This window comes from Heloderma suspectum, chromosome 5, assembly GCF_057233095.1.
Source record: "Heloderma suspectum isolate Gila_16-S chromosome 5, 16-S_ref, whole genome shotgun sequence".
Taxonomy (NCBI): domain Eukaryota; kingdom Metazoa; phylum Chordata; class Lepidosauria; order Squamata; family Helodermatidae; genus Heloderma; species Heloderma suspectum.
In genome coordinates this window covers 182,628,651-182,646,470 of record NC_139462.1, presented here as the reverse complement: position 1 = coordinate 182,646,470, position 17,820 = coordinate 182,628,651, and the positions used below count along the sequence as shown (strand labels likewise).

General features: G+C 46.0%; 1 long non-coding RNA gene across 1 annotated transcript; it reads left to right on the top strand.

The window, feature by feature from the left end:
* Positions 1-2,636: 2,636 nt before the first annotated feature.
* LOC146344924 (uncharacterized) lies at positions 2,637-8,820 on the top strand. The gene is made up of 4 exons (XR_014792618.1): positions 2,637-2,716; positions 4,079-4,173; positions 4,855-7,368; positions 7,944-8,820. It is a non-coding gene; the product is annotated as an uncharacterized LOC146344924 (long non-coding RNA).
* The last annotated feature ends 9,000 nt before the right edge of the window (positions 8,821-17,820 follow it).

Here is a 17,820-nt window from a genome sequence, read left to right as displayed (position 1 = left end):
GGTTGGGGCAGACAGTTCAAGCCCAGCCAGCTCATATGATAGCTCAATGGTCTTAACGACCCAGGAAGCAAAGCACCGAGTCAAGAGAGGCTGGCCTTTGCACTTGCCGCTGTAGCAGACAAAGAGGCGGGGAGACAGTCGAAAATGTTTAGTCCTCATCTTGTAAAAAGCCAGAGCATGACAAACGTTGAGTGTATGCATGGTCAACTCCAAAGGTGTAGACGGTGAGGCAAAGAAAGCAGGCAAAACAATGTCCTGATTTTAAAAGAATTCCACCCACCACAACAGTAGGCAGAAACGCAGGCCTGAGCACCACTGTATCTCGATGAAAAGAGAGATAAGGCTGGTCTACTCTGAGCACACAGAGTTCACTGGCATGGCATGCAGATATAATGGTCCCCAAGAATACCACCTTCCAAGAAAGGATGCACAGTTGCTAGTGGCTCAAGAGGTTTAGTGGACAGCTAGGGATGGCGCGGGCACCCAATTCTATCTGGGGATCTGGTGGAACCTCCCCACCCACACCCCCAAGCCCCGCTCACTGAGACCCTGCCCCCACTTGCCCCTGCCTGCACTCCGCATATGCGCATATTTGTGTATGCGCGAAAATACACATTTTTCAAAAATGTGCATTTTTGTGCATATGCAAATATGCACGTTTTCGCTATCACATTTTTTTTCCGAAAAATGGTGACCGTGGAGCTTGACAAGGCTGCTAGGGTAAATGCGGGCTGCTCACTGAGCACAGGAGGGGGCTCAAGTGTGGTCTGTGGACCAGCGAGTGGGGACGGGCTGGGTGGGCACCCAGAAAACCTGGGAGGAGGTGGGTTCTCACATCCCTATGGACAGCGCTTTAAGTACCACTGACAGGTTCCAGCTTGGTACCGTAGAATGGAGTGGTGGTGCCAGGTTTCTTATCCCTTTTAAGAATTGTTTTGCTTTTGGATGTGAGAACAGAAAATCCCTCAACAGGAGGGTGAAACGCAGAAACAGTGGAGAGGTAAACTCTGAGAGGTGACAATTTGAGTCACTTCTTGAAAAGGGATAGAAGAAACTGAAGAATTTGGTGCAAGGAGCACCGGCATGAGTGAAAACCCTGAGCCTGGGCAAAGGCAGAGAAAAGCAGCCCATTTCCTAGAGTAGGAACATTGCGTTGATGGTTTATGGGCAGCATCAAGAATCCTCTGTATCCCGCCGGGACCAAGGTAGCTTCCATCACCTGATCTTCCATGCTGTCAAGTGGAGAGTTGTTAGGTCTGGGTGTCAGATTCAGCCCTTCTCTCTCATTAGAAGCGATGGATACAATAGGAGTTGTCGGTACTGACCCTTTGCCATCTTGAGTAGAGGGGAGAACCAAACTTGGAGAGGCCACCACGGTGTTATGAGGATGCACTCAGTGCCCTCCCTCACAATCTTTGCTAGAACCTTGGTTATCAGTGGAAAGGGGGTGGGGGAAACAGGTAGAACAGTGCCCCTGTCCACTGAAATACAAAGGCATCACCTGTTGATCCCTGGCTTTGGCCACTCTGTTGCAGAATGTTGGGCAAACTGCATTCTCTGGTGTGGCAAAAAGGTAGATTTCTGGCATGCCCCATCACTGAAACAGACTGCTCAGAACAGTTTTGTCCAGCTCCCACTTGTGGTGGTCAGCATGGCCCAGCTGAGTTGGTCAGCCAGGACACTGTCGACACAAGTAATATACATCGCCACAAGTCCAATTAGACGGGCTGTACATCAGTGGAAGATACAGAGCATAAGAGTAAGCAATGAGTGAGATCTGGTACCTCCCTTCAGGGATGGGCCACAGTGTGCAGGGAGGGAAGTTATCCTTCCTTTCCCAGCTGTGACACCTCTGCAAATTCCCCCACCCAATATGGCAATTAGGCTTTTTAAAGATCATTTGCACACATTGGGATGTATCGTTTTAATACAACTACCATTGGTACCAATGGAAGCTTTTTAAAAAATGTAATTGCTGCATGTAGGATGTATTGTAGAGCCGGGGGGGGGGGGGCAGCTAGAGAGGGAAGGAAACTTCCTGAAAATCCCTCCCCAAGTGGCAATACGGCTTTGAAAAATGCTGTGATTGGCACCAATGGGAGCTTTTTTTCAAATTGCTGAGCTGGGAGACAGTCAAGGAAGGGAGGCAGCCAGGGTAGGAAGTCAAGAGAGGTATGGGGGGGGGGAGAAAATGAACAGGTGTGTGCATGCGCATGCGTGTGTGAGAGTGGGTGGAGAGTGGGTCTGTGAATTAGATAGTGATGGTAGCGATGGCCGTAGGATTGAACACTGTGCAATAAAAACCTTTATGGGGCATAAATAATGTCTAGTCCCTTACACTAACACTATCTCTTGGGGCCTCCCCTCCAGCAAGGGGTCAGGTGAGAGCTGATGCCACTTCAGGCTGTTGTCATGCATCTTTCAAGAAGATACAATAGGTGGAATTAAGGGGTTTCTTTGCAGGACTTGGCAGTCTAAATCTAGCTAGCTGAAAAACACTACAGCAGTTCTGCAAGATCATGAACCTACCGCTGTCCTGTCAGAAGATTCATGACTCTTCAGAATTTCCTCAGAACAGAATGTTTACTTCATCAGTTGCATCAGTGTTACTCAACACTGAGTTTCAAACAGTGACCAGCCCTTTGAAATGCTGTCTATATAAAGCCATGAGGCTCTGGTGTTCTGAAGAAACAAGACTTACACCAGAGCAACGCTTGCAAGTCAACTTTTGCTTTTTGAGTTTTAAATGTAGTTTTTCAGGGTGACTATCGTGTGTGTGTGTGTATGTGTGTGTATTTGTCTTGTACATTTTGTTGCTCTTTTGTCTTTGGGTGCTTCCAGATGGGGCTTTTATTATGCAATTGCCCTACCTCCTTTGCTGAATTTTACAGGAGGTCAAGACATCATCGTCTTCCTTTTGTAATCCTCCCATGTTTTCCCTCCCCTTCTTTACATACACACACACACACACAGAGAGAGAGAGAGAGAGATTAAGGAGGAAAAAATGGAATAGCTGCACAATGTCTTTGGATTGGTAGTGCTAGGAGACCGCCATCTGGCATCAGTCTTTGTTACCATGACTTATGGCAAGGTGGTGGTGGTGATGTTGATGATGGTGATGATTATGATTTTTAAATTACAATTAACTATCTCAGCCTCCCTTCTTTGGCTAATATTGTGGGAAAGATTAGTGTTACCTACTACTTATTATTATTAAAATATGTTCTTCGCTCATATCTAGCCTTTTAAATACTGTCTGGTTTTACTGTAGGTCTGTGTGGGAGTATTTGATTATATTTTGCACACTTCTTTTTTTACTGCCATCTCTCATCATGGGATTCCACCTCCTCCTCCCCCACTGCTGAACTAGTCAGTTTTTCATCCAAGTGTTGTTTATTCATCTGTAGCTGGATTATGTCTGTCGAAAATCTGCTTTATTTCTGTAGTCCCTGAGATCCTAACTTGGCTCAGTGCCCTTGTTTCCACACAGAAAACTTTGTCAGTGATTCTCTGATTTCCACAGCTGCTTTGTCCTCTTCATTGCTCCCTGGAAACATTTTTTTTTTCATCCGTTCTTATGATTGAAGGTCAACTAAAAGGGCTGGGAATTAGGACTGTTAAGCATAGTATAGTCCACACTAATTTCACAAGATATCCTGGGCCCCACCTACATGATCCATTTGCCCCGGCGCCATTTCAAAGGGAAGATCGTTGCAACAAATGACGCAGTCACCGCTTCATAGCCCAATCGTGCTTTTCACGGAGAAATCCGGGTTTTCCAGGAGTCCATTTGCTGTGAAGTTTTCAGTTGCTTCGGGTTCACTGTGGGGGATTGAGCTGTCTGTCCCTGCCTCCAATTGAAATCGCAGCATCATTAGTGATGCCCCTCCGCGTTCCTCCTTTGCAGCTCTGCAGCTGCAGAGGCATGAAGAAGTGGGCTGGTGGAAGCCGTGCTTATTGGTGGAAGGGAAAGTAGCCTGGGGCGGGGGCAGGGGGAGAGCAGAGGGGCAAACATCATGTCTACAGGGAAGTAACTCATTGCCTTCAGGTCCACGTCACTGCCTCTCTCTCACTTTAGGTATCGAGCTTGAGAGTGGAGATGTTCAGCTGCAAAGGAACACAGCTGAGAAACGCTGGATGCCTGTGGATTCGAAGCTGCACCGTGAAGAAGGGGTGGGTGCCAAGGTGGATGATTTTCATAAACATAAAATCAGAAGCACTTCATTGAGCCTGTGTTTGTGCAGGGTGTGTGTGTGTGTGTGTGTATTGGGCAGTTAATAGACTACGTGCTACTCACTCTCTCCTCCTCCCCAACTCTGCATTGTCTGCTCTCTGCGCCGGCTCAGTCTCCGGATGCAGCGGCTGCCTGCTTGCCTGCCCACCTCCAAAATGTGTATGTGGGTTTTGTTATGAATGTCTACTTGCAAGCAAGTCCTACATGCTAGTCGCGCGCACCCTCCTCCCCAGCTCTGCATGCTCTGCTCTTCTCAGCTTGGGATGTCCGCATTAACCCTCCCATCTACTGCCCCAGTTGTTAATTTGCAACGATAATACCGCACAGCTCCTACCAAGCAAACAATGAAATCGGTGCCACGTAGATGCATCCCTGGTTTCCTCTGGAGAATACAGGGATCATTTTGACTATGCATTAATGAGACCTAGTAGTTGTGCTGGGAGGTGTTGATCTTTCTCAGCTCTGTCTACCTGGGCTTTTGGCATAGCACCAACATAGATTTGAGGACCGGGCACAAGAGTTACCACTGTCACGTTTCCCTTGGGCCTCCTCTTTCCTTATGCACTCACACACACAAATAGAGAGGCTTCAGTCTCACGCCTTTAATTCATTATCAACAGGTTCATTACAGATGCAAATCCTCGAAGACTCTCAGGCTACAAAGGAACGCCTCCAGGAGATTCAACTGGGAACACCGACATTGCCTGCAGTTTGAAGTGAGGCTTGCTGGCTAGACTAACTTAGGGAGGGATGTCCCGCCCTTCCAGTGATGCTTCCCTATGTCACCTCTCATGCATCGCTAACACTGTCAACTGTCTGAGGTCTGCCCCTGATGTTTCCCTCTTAGCTCTGCGCCACAGTCTAGCATCTCTTAGGTCACAGCCCCCACTCTCCTCCTCCTCCTCCTGGCTTCTCACAGAGGGGGGCAAGGGGGGGCTTCAGGCCCAGCCATCTGGGAGTTAGTAACCTGAGAAGCACCCATATCTGAACTGGCTTGGGAAAATGCATCCCCTGGTTCTGGCTGTTCCTCTTATGAATCTGAGCTTCTATCTCCCCACGCTCAGAATCAATCCTGACAACCACTCTATAAAGATTCTATCTTTATCTCAAGTGTTCCTGTTCAATAGAACACAAATTTTGAGTGTTTGTACCGGTATTGTAACAGATGTGGATTCTTTTAGTGTACTGGTCATGCCACTTCCCAACAGTCCCCCTGCTAGTGCTGATAAAGTGTCCCACACTTGGTGTTGAGGGTCCCCAGTTTGGTTGTTCTAAGGAACCTCAACAACTATGCTGAGGCTGCCTTATCAGAAGCAGCTCAGAACTTCATGGCCAGGATGTCAATCATGGGGTCTCCCAATTCGTCATCAGGCAAACATATCTGGCACATCGATTCTTACTTGGCATTTGCACTTGGTCAGGGAAACAATCATCTTGGTGTGGGGAAATTTTCTTTGTATCACTATCAAGTTTATTAGTAGTCCACAGGCCTTCACGTTCAGAAAAAATGTGGGGGTTTTCCCCACCATGTAGGGAAACCCCCCACAAAAATGCAAGAAATACTACTAAGAATACATTTTCTATTATTAAAAATTTAAACAAGATTAAGAAAACAAAACTAAAACAACCAGTCCCCCTTAACAATACTGGAGAAGTTGCTTATGGTTATACCAGCCTTCCCCAATGGCCATACTGGTTGGGAATGATAGGAGTTGTAGTCTAGCACATCTGGAGGGCATCAAGTTAGGGAAGGCTGGGCTATACAAACTTTGCAATTGATTTGGTTACATAAGATTGTATGTCCATGTTTAGGAAGGCTATATACCACTTGAAAGACCTTCCTGGGAATGGAGACATTAATGGACAGGCAAATTCTTTCATCTCTATGATACATGTAGTGCAATTTCTAATTCTTCACTGCTTCATGGAATGCACAGCTTGCATATGGAATGCCATGAAATCTTCCTCCCAAAATAACTGAGGGGAAAATATTTAAGTGAATGAGTGTAAATGTTTTCCTGTATTTGGGACAAATAATAGTCTCAAGTAATGAGCACAACCTCCTTGTAAAATCATAATAATCCCTAAATGTAGCCAGGATCAGATTTTCATGGCAGACATTACAGCACTCCGATAGTCAATACCTGTTGGGATAAAACCAGTTTTGCCTTGTAGCTCAAAGGGGAAAATATAAGGTACTGACATGCCGTAAGTTTAAAAAAAAAATGTTTTCCAGAGAATTCTTCCAACCACTTCTGTAAGAATGTTCACACACAAACTAAAAGAGCCCTCCAAGAATAAAAGTATCTCTTCGATTTCGTTATCATGCTCAGATCATGTCCTGGTGAGGTTTGCTTGTGTGCTGCATTTTTATTCCACTTTTCTGGCAATTATTGTCTCCCAAAGTGGTTCATATCAATAAAAGAGAGAGAGAGACAGGCCCAGCCACCAGGCTTACAAACTAAAATGACAAGACACCCAAGGGAAGGAGATTATAGGGAAAAGGAAGAGGAGGGAGATTAGTTTTTCAAGGCCAGAACAAGGTGATAATTTGTACAGGCATCCACAGAACTTGGGGGGGGGGAGGGGCAGAGGGAAGCTGTACAGCAGCTTCTGATTGTAACTGGTGTGCACAGTATACACCACTACAACAAACCTGTGAATTTTCCTTGTGTGTGCACTTCTTTGCTTTGCAGCACATTTTATGATATTTAGAATCCTACATAAAGCAGCAGAAAATCCTGGGAATTTGACAGCACTAATGCAGAAGACAGTTATAGTAAAAAAAATCATGAACTCCAACAAAGCTTTATTTGGAGTGAAGGATTAAAAAAAAAACAAGCAAACACTAGGAATAAGAGAGAGAGAAAAACCAAGTGCACAAACATAGTACAGTAATCTTAATAATGTCATATTGGATATTTTATGGCTGCTTCTGCTCCCTTTCCTGGTCTTTTCGCAGCCTTCTCAGGACCTTTACTTTCTGTCTCTCCCTCTTAATAGTTTCCTCAGACCCTTTCTTCACAATATCTACCTCTATTTCTCTCCTCGCAGCATCCTCAGAACCTTTCTTCACAATCTCTGTGTCTTTCCCCAGTCCCCTCAGATCTTCTCCCCTCCCAACCCTTCCACCCGTTGATTTGGTTACATAAGATTGTATGTCCATGTTTAGGAAGGCTATATACCACTTGAAAGACCTTCCTGGGAATGGAGACATTAATGGACAGGCAAATTCTTTCATCTCTATGATACATGTAGTGCAATTTCTAATTCTTCACTGCTTCATGGAATGCACAGCTTGCATATGGAATGCCATGAAATCTTCCTCCCAAAATAACTGAGGGGAAAATATTTAAGTGAATGAGTGTAAATGTTTTCCTGTATTTGGGACAAATAATAGTCTCAAGTAATGAGCACAACCTCCTTGTAAAATCATAATAATCCCTAAATGTAGCCAGGATCAGATTTTCATGGCAGACATTACAGCACTCCGATAGTCAATACCTGTTGGGATAAAACCAGTTTTGCCTTGTAGCTCAAAGGGGAAAATATAAGGTACTGACATGCCGTAAGTTTAAAAAAAAAATGTTTTCCAGAGAATTCTTCCAACCACTTCTGTAAGAATGTTCACACACAAACTAAAAGAGCCCTCCAAGAATAAAAGTATCTCTTCGATTTCGTTATCATGCTCAGATCATGTCCTGGTGAGGACATGATCAAAAACGATTGAACTCCAGGCATTCCACTAGAGAACTGCACTGCCCAGGATTACACTGACCTGGTTCACATGAACACCAGCACCCAGCATGGCTTAAATAATCCATGGTGGGTTGTGGCACATACTGGCCACCATTGCGTATATTCAAGCCACAGTGGCTGTTACTGCAGCTTATCTCTATGTGTGAACCTGGGCAGGGTGGCTTGTAGCTCTGGGTGCAAGCCACTCTGAACCCATGGGCTGCAGTAAGGTTATGGGGTGGCTTGTTAACCATGGCAACAAGCCACTTTGCCTGGGTTTGCATGTAACAATAAACTGTGGTGACCACCCACCACAGCTCGAATATTCACAATGATGGTTGGCACGTACTACAACCCATCATGGCTTATTTAAACCATGATGGGCACCGGTGATCATGTGAACTGGCCCACTGAGTTGCTGTGGCTGGCGCTCCTGTCAAAAGCCTAGTCTCCCTGTGATATACCAAGTTGACCAGTAAGCCTCCTGGTTTACCAGGGCACTGGTCTGGGAATGATGAAACAGGCTGGGAGACAACTAGAATACAGGTGGCATAAAGCTCAGTGAAAACACAATCAAAGACATGTAAGAGTATTTGTAGATACAGATCCTTATGTAACTAATCAAGTAGCTTTATTTGCAGTGGCTACTAAAAAGATTAGAGCAAAGGTCCTAAAAACTGTTGCTGTAGATCGTAGATGGTACATATGGTGAACCGATTTGAGTGGCTTGCTCAACTTGATTCTTTTTGTGACTCTCACTCTCTCTCTCTCTCTCTCTCCCTTTTCAAAATTGTAAGAACCTAGGGTGATATGTAATAAAATCAACTGACTGAATGACAGATACTGACATTATTATGCCTACTTTGTAGCAGTACTTCTTTTGCCACTATTGCATCCTTGAGGTGTTACCAGCAGAGCTTTTTTGAGTGATCCAGGGCCAACTCCAGCTTGGCCCACAAAATGATGTTTCGGAGCCCTCGGTAGCATGCTGTGAGATATTAGTAGGCATTTTGAGGATTCAGTTGCTCACATGGGTCACAATAGATCCCACAAGTTCTAAAGTGCAGTGACATCTAGTCATAGTTTGTGAGATGACCTTCCATTATTGTGGCTTGAGGACATGGACATGTAGGCGTGTGGCCTATCACTTGTTTACTCGACCCTTGCCCTTTATGGCTCCTAACAGCTAGCCGAGGATTGACCAGCTGAGTCTAGGTCTAGGAGGTGATTAACGCCTCTTTGAGAGAAGAGATAGTCCCAGATCCGAGTCTGCAGCACAATCACTGATTCAGACCACACACCAGTCATCACAGGCACACAACCACTGGCTTCCCTTGTGTGGAGAAAACATCTGATACTTTTACAATAACTAATGGCATGGGGAAATAGTTTCAATATTTTGAAACTGATAACAATTCTGAAGTGCCCCCAGGCTGTGGTTTGGAATGCAATGAAACCTGAATTTGAGTGTTGTGTATAAGTGAACTTGGTGCAGTCCAAAAACAGAGCAGAGGTCCTAGAGACAACTGAAATTTAGGGCCTGTCAGTAAAATAGGCGATGCTTAAGGATTTTGTCTGCTCTGCATATTGAATTGTACCGACCTAATCTGCACTTCCTGGACTAATGTGCAGGTCAGAACACAGTTATTGTTCAGAGTTCGCGCTTGTCCAAATTTTGTGATGTATCAAAAACTGTACCAAATTGTGTACACAAATGCTTATTGTAGGATAATATGTTTAGAAAGCCATACTTTGAGAGAAAATATTATTTTTGTGAAAAAATATGTTGAAAAGTATGGATTTAAGTATGTATTTCTTGGATTTTCTTTTTAAAAATTGCAGAGTAATGTGGAAACAGGATGGAACAGACATATTAATAGACATGCGAAACTGACATGGATCTACTATAGACTGATCCACCTACCCCTACCATAAAAGAGCAGGTAACAAGCAACAAAATTCATCAGATGCTGGAGGGCAAGTGACAGGAATAGAAAACATTAGCTGTTTCAAAAACAGGGGTAAATATGATGAATACAAACCAAAGTGTTATGAAGTCGGAAATAAAACTCCACAACAGTAGCTTACAGAGTGAAAACTAAGCAGTAGGTATAAAACCGCAGCAATAAGGACACCTAGTGGTGTAAAGAATATATAAAACCAAACAAATAAATGATTAATATGAAACCTTTTGCACTCATGGCCCAAGATGTTCCTATTGAGGCATATTTAAATAAAGCTGGAATTTAAAAACTGGAAGCACAACACTGTCATCTGCTTAATCAGACAGTGTCTGAAAAAAGAATTAAAATCAGAAAGATTTAAACTGAAAGGGAATAAGACACCCACCCCCTTAGACAGTTTAACAGGGACATTTTCTAAAAATCTTAGATGTCCTTCTACTTCATCTCATAGCTCTCTGTAATCATATTCAAGAGGGGGCCTAGATTCCTTGCACTGGGTGTCATTTCCAGCTGATGGTGATACTGAAGATAGCTATGGACCCTGAAAGCATGGGATCTTACTGACCTGGAGTGATCTTCAACCAGGACTGCATGTTCTGGGCATCACACTTTTAAAAAGATATAGACTAATTGAAGGAATAGGTTGAAAAGAAGGCAATGAAGATTAACAAGGGTATGACAAACAAGTATTTGGAAGAAAAGTTGAAGGAACTGGGTATTGGCCTGGAAAAGAGAAGACTGAGCTGGGGGTGGGGGGAGGACAACACATAAAACACCCTTCACAAAACCTGACCAGATTAACAGAAGAATGCAGACTTGTTCTCTGTTACTCCAGAAGAAAAGACCTCCCTGCTAACATACCTGTGAGATAGGCTAATGTATTCTTGATACTCCTCTGTGCCAGTTGGCTAGTTTGATCTGTGAGATTATGACAGAGTTTGTTTGTTTCTGAAGACTTCATTGTGACTTTAGAATCATTATTTGTTTAGGGTTATTGATCATTTACTTAGTAGTATTTATTTATCCCCACGTTCATTACTATACTTTGATAGGGATGTCAGAGAATTCCACCAGGGATCCTGCCCCCCCCACCTCGTGGAATCCCCCCGGGACAGAACTTACCTGGGGCGGATGCGGCAGCAGCAGTGGCGGCGGCTCCGGCGGCAGCTCCAGCGGCGGCTCCAGCGGCGGCGGCTACGGCTGGTCTCCCAGCTGCTGCAGCCACCATTTGCATCCTTGCAGCCGTCACAGGCTACATAAGTATTTACGTAGCCTATCACGGCATAGAGAAGGGACACAAATGGCGCCCGCTATGCCATTTACACCACTGCTCTTTGCCGTGATAGGCTACGTAAATACTACATAAATACGCCATTTGCGTTCCCTATTTTTCGCCGTTCTAGCCTACATAAATATTTACGTAGGCTATTAACGGCGAAAGAAAGGGGGACGCAAATAGCGTAGTGGGCGCTATTTGCGTTCCTTTTTTCCCCGCCGTTCTAGCCTATGTAAATATTTATGCAAATGGCGGCCGCTGTAGCCACCACCATTTGCGTACGCTGGTTGTTTTTTGTTTGGCTTGGCATGATAGGCTACGTAAATACTTACGTAGCCTATCATGGCAGCTTGGCTGGACACAAATGGCGGCCGCTACAGCAGCCACCATTTGCGTCTGCACCAGCTTGTCCGCAGCCAGAACTCCAGCTGCAGACGGCCCTGGCCGACTGCTCCATGGATCCGCCACAGAGCTGAGCCGAGCCGGCTGGGCAAGATTCCAGGGGAGAGGACCAGATCGCCTCCCTACCCATCGAGGATTCCGGGGGGAGGGACGGAGCGCCTCCCCCCCACCACAAATCACATCCATGAACAAGTAAGTCACTTTCGTACATCCCTAATACATATACAGTTTAAGTAGGATTTTTTTAAATGGCTTTTATATTCTGGCATCTGGGAGGGGAGAGGAGGGCAAAATCCATTGCACAAGTGGACATCCGCTCATTCAACATTAGGGGCTTTTCTACACAGGGTTTTAATCTGCTGCATCTGCCTTCAGTTTTGTTGCAGAATTGAGATCCAAGCACTACATGAGGGTCATTTCCTTTCCTGCTTTTGTGCTATATAACCTCTAGGTGGCACTGTGGTATAGCAGAAAAGCACAGATACACAGTAGAAACAATGTGTTCTTTCACCATCAGACATAATACCACATTTCCCCGATCTAAAAAAAAAACAAACCTTGCCGAAAGTGCTGATAACAAACAGAAGCAAAACTAGAGGGATATGATGTCATCTAAAGAACCCACAAACAACTGTGAGTAGGGAATGATGAGCACACAACAAATGCCTAATGTAGAAAAGATCTAGATGTAGCTCCCTGGATTTTCCTCAGAAGGGACCTCACTTGTCCCAGCTTGACTGTGCTGCTGCTGAAGAGAAGGTCTTGCACCTTTTCTCCATTGTCAGTCCAGATGTTGAGGGAAGGAGCCGATAATGTTATGTTTTCCCCATTCTCCTGCTCATTTGTTTCTGCTTCTCGAAGAGATGCAACTCTTGTAGCCCTCTTCTGAAAAAAGACCTTGTTCATCCTAGCTTAGACTAGAGTGGGGAGAAGGTGAGGAATGGAGCTTGCAGCATCCTCTTGTGCTTCCTAACTGCAGTGAGTTGGTGCCACTTTACAATTCCAGATATTACATTCATTCACTATCTGGGGCAAATAATAACTGGCATCTTGTCGAGACATGAATTGAAATAATTGGCATGTTGCTGAGATTGCCAGCAAGTTGGAATCTCTAACTGTGTTTGCTGGGATATATCCTCACACAAAGGAGAGAGTTCTCCTCACATCCAAGATCAAGGACAGGAAGGGAATGCCCACAGAAGAAATGGCTATCTCTTTTCACTGAAGCCTTTAAAATGGTCCCAAGGAATCCTGCATTGACTGTGGAGGGCAATGCCCCCTTGGGCTGATCTGAAATATAATGAATGAGCTTTTTCATATATTAGTCCTACTGGAATCACCAGATCATAGATTGCAGCTTCACAGCAGCCAGCTTCACCCAGTGAGTGGGTTCGCACGTAACAAGAAGCCATCGTGGGGGAATTTCCCCATGAGGCTTATCATCACTGTAGCAACCTACATTTTGAATATTGCATGCAGGGGCATACAATAGCTTCTTGTTACATGTGAACCTGGCGAAGGTGAGTTGTTGTGGTACTTGGAAAGCTGCCCAAAACCCACGGGCTGTTTTAGCGTTGCAGGTGGCTTGTCAAGCATCCCAACAATGCACCCTTGCCAGGTTCACACATAACAACGGGTTGCCGTGGTCTATAGGAATTCAATCTCCCTCTCCAGGCTTCCTGCTCATTCGAGTGCAGATCTTGAGTGTTTGTACCTTGTGTTGGCTACCCGGGACAGATTAGGGATTCTGTTGGTATACCGCCCACCCCGCTGCCCATCAGACTCCCTGCCTGAGCTGACGGAGGTGGTCTCGGACTTGGTGTTGAGGACCCCCAGGATGATGGTCCTGGGGGATCTCAACTTCCATGCCGAGGCCGCTGTATCCGGGGCGGCTCAGGACTTCATGGCCGCCATGACAACCATGGGGCTGTCCCAACATGTCATCAGCCCAACACATATAAAAGGACACACGCTTGATCTGGTTTTCTCGACTGGGCAGGAGGATGGTGATCTGAAAGTGGAGGAATTAACATCTGTCCCTTTGTTATGGTCAGATCACTTCCTGCTGAGGTTTAGACTCCTGGTGGCCTTTCCCCTCTGCAAGGGTGGGGGACCTATTAAAATGGTCCGACCCCGGAGATTAATGGATTCCGATGGATTCCAGAGGGCTCTGGGGGATTTTCCTGCTGGCATGGCTGGTGCTCCTGTCGAAGCCCAGGTCACTCTGTGGAATGCAGAGATGACTCGGGCGGTTGACACGATCGCGCCCAAGTGCCCTCTCCCTCTGAGCAGAGCCCGGCCAGCTCCTTGGTATACACCTGAGCTGAGGGCAATGAAGCAAGAGGGGAGACGGCTAGAATGCAGGTGGAGGAAAACTCGTGCTGAGTCTGACCGAACACAGGTAAGAGCCCACGATCGAGCCTACTCTGTGGCGGTGAGGGTGGCAAAGAGACAGTTCTTTTCCACCAGCATTGCATCTTTTCAGTGTCATCCAGTGGAGCTTTTCCGAGTGGTTCGCGGCCTGTTACATTCTGGGCCAGGGAGAGAGACGGTGGAACCCTCGGTAGCATGCTGTGACAAGTTTGCATGGCACTTTGAGGATAAAGTCGCTCAGATTCGTCATGAATTGGACACCACCATTAATGAAGCTCCATTGGTAGAGGCGTTCAGAGCACCGTCTGGTCCAGTTTTATTGGATGAGTTTCAGTTACTGAGGCCTGAGGATGCGGACAAGGTGCTTGGCCAAGTCCGATTGACCACTTGTGTGCTTGACCCTTGCCCTTCATGGCTTATTAAATCAAACAAGGAGGGGTTGTCCGGCTGGGTCCAGGAGGTTGTAAATTCCTCCTTGAGAGAGGGAGTGGTGCCTGCCGCTTTAAAAGAGGCAGTAATTAGACCTCTCCTGAAAAAGCCTAACCTGGACCCAGAGGATGTTAACAATTATAGGCCAGTGGCCAACATCCCCTTCCTGGGCAAGGTGCTTGAGCGGGTGGTTGTAGGACAGCTCCAGGCACTCTTGAATGAAACAGATTATCTAGATCCATTTCAATTGGGCTTCAGGCCTGGTTTTGGAACGGAAACTGCCTTGGTCGCCCTGTGGGATGACCTCTGCCGGGAGAGGGACAGGGGGAGTGCGACCCTGTTGATTCTCCTGGACCTCTCAGCGGCTTTCGATACCATCGACCATGGTATCCTTCTAGATAGGTTGTCTGGGTTAGGAGTTGGAGGCACTGCACTACAGTGGTTCCGCTCCTACTTGGATGGCCGATTCCAGAAGGTGGTGCTGGGGGATTATTGCTCTGTGCCATGGTAATTGTGCCATGGGGTTCCACAGGGCTCTATTTTATCCCCCATGCTGTTTAACATCTGCATGAAACCGCTGGGGGAGGTTATCCGGAAGTGTGGGCTGAGGTGCCATCAATATGCAGATGACACCCAACTCTACCTCTCTTTCTCATCAAAACCAGGTGAGGCAGTGGCTGTTCTGAATCAGTGCCTGGGCACGGTAATGGACTGGATGAGGACTAATAAACTGAAACTCAATCCAGACAAGACGGAGGTACTGTTAGTGGGTGGTTCGTCTGCCCGGCTAGGTGATATTCAACCTGTTCTGGAGGGGGTTGCATTCCCCCTAAAGGATCAGGTTCGTAGTTTGGGGGTGCTCTTGGATCCAGAACTGTCACTTGAAGCACAGGTGAACTCAGTGGCATGGAGCACTTTTTATCAGCTTAGGCTGGTATACCAACTACGCCCTTATCTGGACAGAGATAGCCTAGCTACAGTTATCCATGCTCTGATAACTTCTCGTCTGGATTACTGCAATGCGTTATACGTGGGGCTGCCTTTGAAAACGGTCCGGAAACTTCAGCTGGTCCAAAATAGGGCAGCAAGATTGTTAACAGGGACTGGCCTGCAAGCTCATATTACACCAGTACTTTTCCAGCTGCACTGGCTGCCAGTCCATTTCCGGGCCCGAATCAAAGTGCTGGTGTTAACATTCAAAGCCCTTAACGGCTTGGGGCCAGGTTACCTGAAGGATCGCCTCCTCCCATATGTGCCTGCCCGGACTTTCAGATCATCATCAGCGGCCCTTCTCCGTTATCCCCTGCCAAAGGAAGTGAGGCAGGTGGCTACTGGGAGGAGGACTTTTTCTGCTGTGGCACCCCGGCTCTGGAATGAGCTCCCTAGTGAGGCTTGGCTGGCGCCTACATTGTATTCCTTTCGGCGCCAGGTGAAGACCTTTTTATTTTCCCAGGCATTTTAGCATTTTAGCTTTCTAAATTTTTATCTTTGCTGTTTTAAATCTGTATTTTAAACTCTTGCACTGCTGCTAGGTTTTATTGTGGTTGTATTGTTATATTGTGGTTTTAATGTTCTATATATTTTAAATTGTTTTATTGTGTGTTGTTTGGTTTTAATTTTTGTGAACCGCCCAGAGAGCTTCGGCTATTGGGCGGTATAGAAATGAAATAAATAAATAAATAACAACAAGCTGCAACGTGCCCCCGCCCTGGCTTGAATATTCAAGATGGCAGCTGCCACAGGGACTAGAAACCCTGCAGAGAAATTCCCCCACAGTGGCTTCTCGTTATGTGCAAACCTGTCTGTGCAAGCAGGGATGGGGTCAGTGGAGCGGCCACACTGCTCCTTCTATACATAGAGCCCTTATTACACAGATAACATGTGAAGTGAGCTAGAATCCCTCTTCAGTTTAACATGTGTTTGGCCATCCTATTCCAAATGGTTGCATTGTCCTTTTCTCTGCACATCCATAAGCTAACTCTGCTTCTACAGAACTCTCCCCAAATCCAATCCAAGGGCCTCCCACCCACCCTCTGAAATGTGGATGATACCTTGCCAATGAATTTCTGGTGCTGCATCTCACTCAGCACCTCTTCACCCCACTTTGAGGCTGCCATGCAGTGGATGGAAAGCCACAGCATTCAGAAAGGAGTGTTTATACTGACATCAGTGCCCTGCTTGCATATCATTCCCTTCATAGATCAGTGGCTGTCACCCAGCAGCATTTCTGGCCAAAATCTCCTTCACCACCTTGTTTATACTGGGGTAGACCAATCCTACAAGAAATGCTGCCAGACTTGAGGCACATGGCAGAAGAGAAGGAGGATCCGAATTCAGAAGTTTTTTCTTCCCTTTCCGGTTTTGTTTTTTATTATTGACTTTTCCCCTCCTGTTGGGACCAATGGTGGTGGTCAGCAGGAAGACTCCAGGCAATACTGAAACACAAAAACAACTACAAGACTGGAAAAATGGTTTAACAAATGACTATATAATACCCATATATTACACAATATTTAGTGTACATAATAAATGTTTCTAAAAATATTTCCTCACTTGAACACATAAATGGTTTATTCATGGATCTGTTTAAGAGGCATTATCTCCAAAATGATTTCCCCACAGGGTAAACAACCTCTAAGGGCTTCACTGCTGCTGCAAAACAAGCTGGTCATTCTATATCTATCCTGTAAGTCATCAGCCAGCTAGCCAAGCTAAGCTCCCACCACCCCATTTTCAGTTATTAGTGACCGTTCCTTCTCTTCTCTTCTCTTCTCTTCTCTTCTCTTCTCTTCTCTTCTCTGACATAATTAGGGCACAATCCTATGCATGTTTAGACAGAGAAAAGGTCTACAACTCCCAGCATTCCCCAGCCAGCAAAGCTGGAAATAAAAGAAGCAAAGCTGGCTGGGGAATGCTGGGAGTTGTAGGCCTTTTCTCTGTCTAAACATGCATAGGATTGCACTCTATGCATGCAGATTCCTGGACTATCTCTGGAATATTCATAATCATCATTTCTTTCTTATGCTGACTCACTTCAGATCCTGACACATCACTAGATGCTTATAGTCTAATAAATGTGCATTGCACTGCAATCCTATATATGTCTACTTCGAAAAGGGACTTACTCCCAAGCAAGCCTAAGAGAGCAATCCTATGGCCCCCTAGACAGAGTAGGGAAGGGGCATAGGATACTTCGGATTCCTAGATCAGAGGCTGGAGATAGTGCTCTGACCTTGGACCCAGGAGTGCAAGCTCCCCTCCCCCTCCCCCTGGCAGCCAGCATGGAGAGAACCACACCAGTGACCTCAAAGGGAAGGGAAAGAGGATGTTCCAGTAGGTGGGGAGAGGAGTGGATGGCTTAGACCATATCCCCAGGCCTCCCCAGCCTCCTTCCCTCTGCCTCC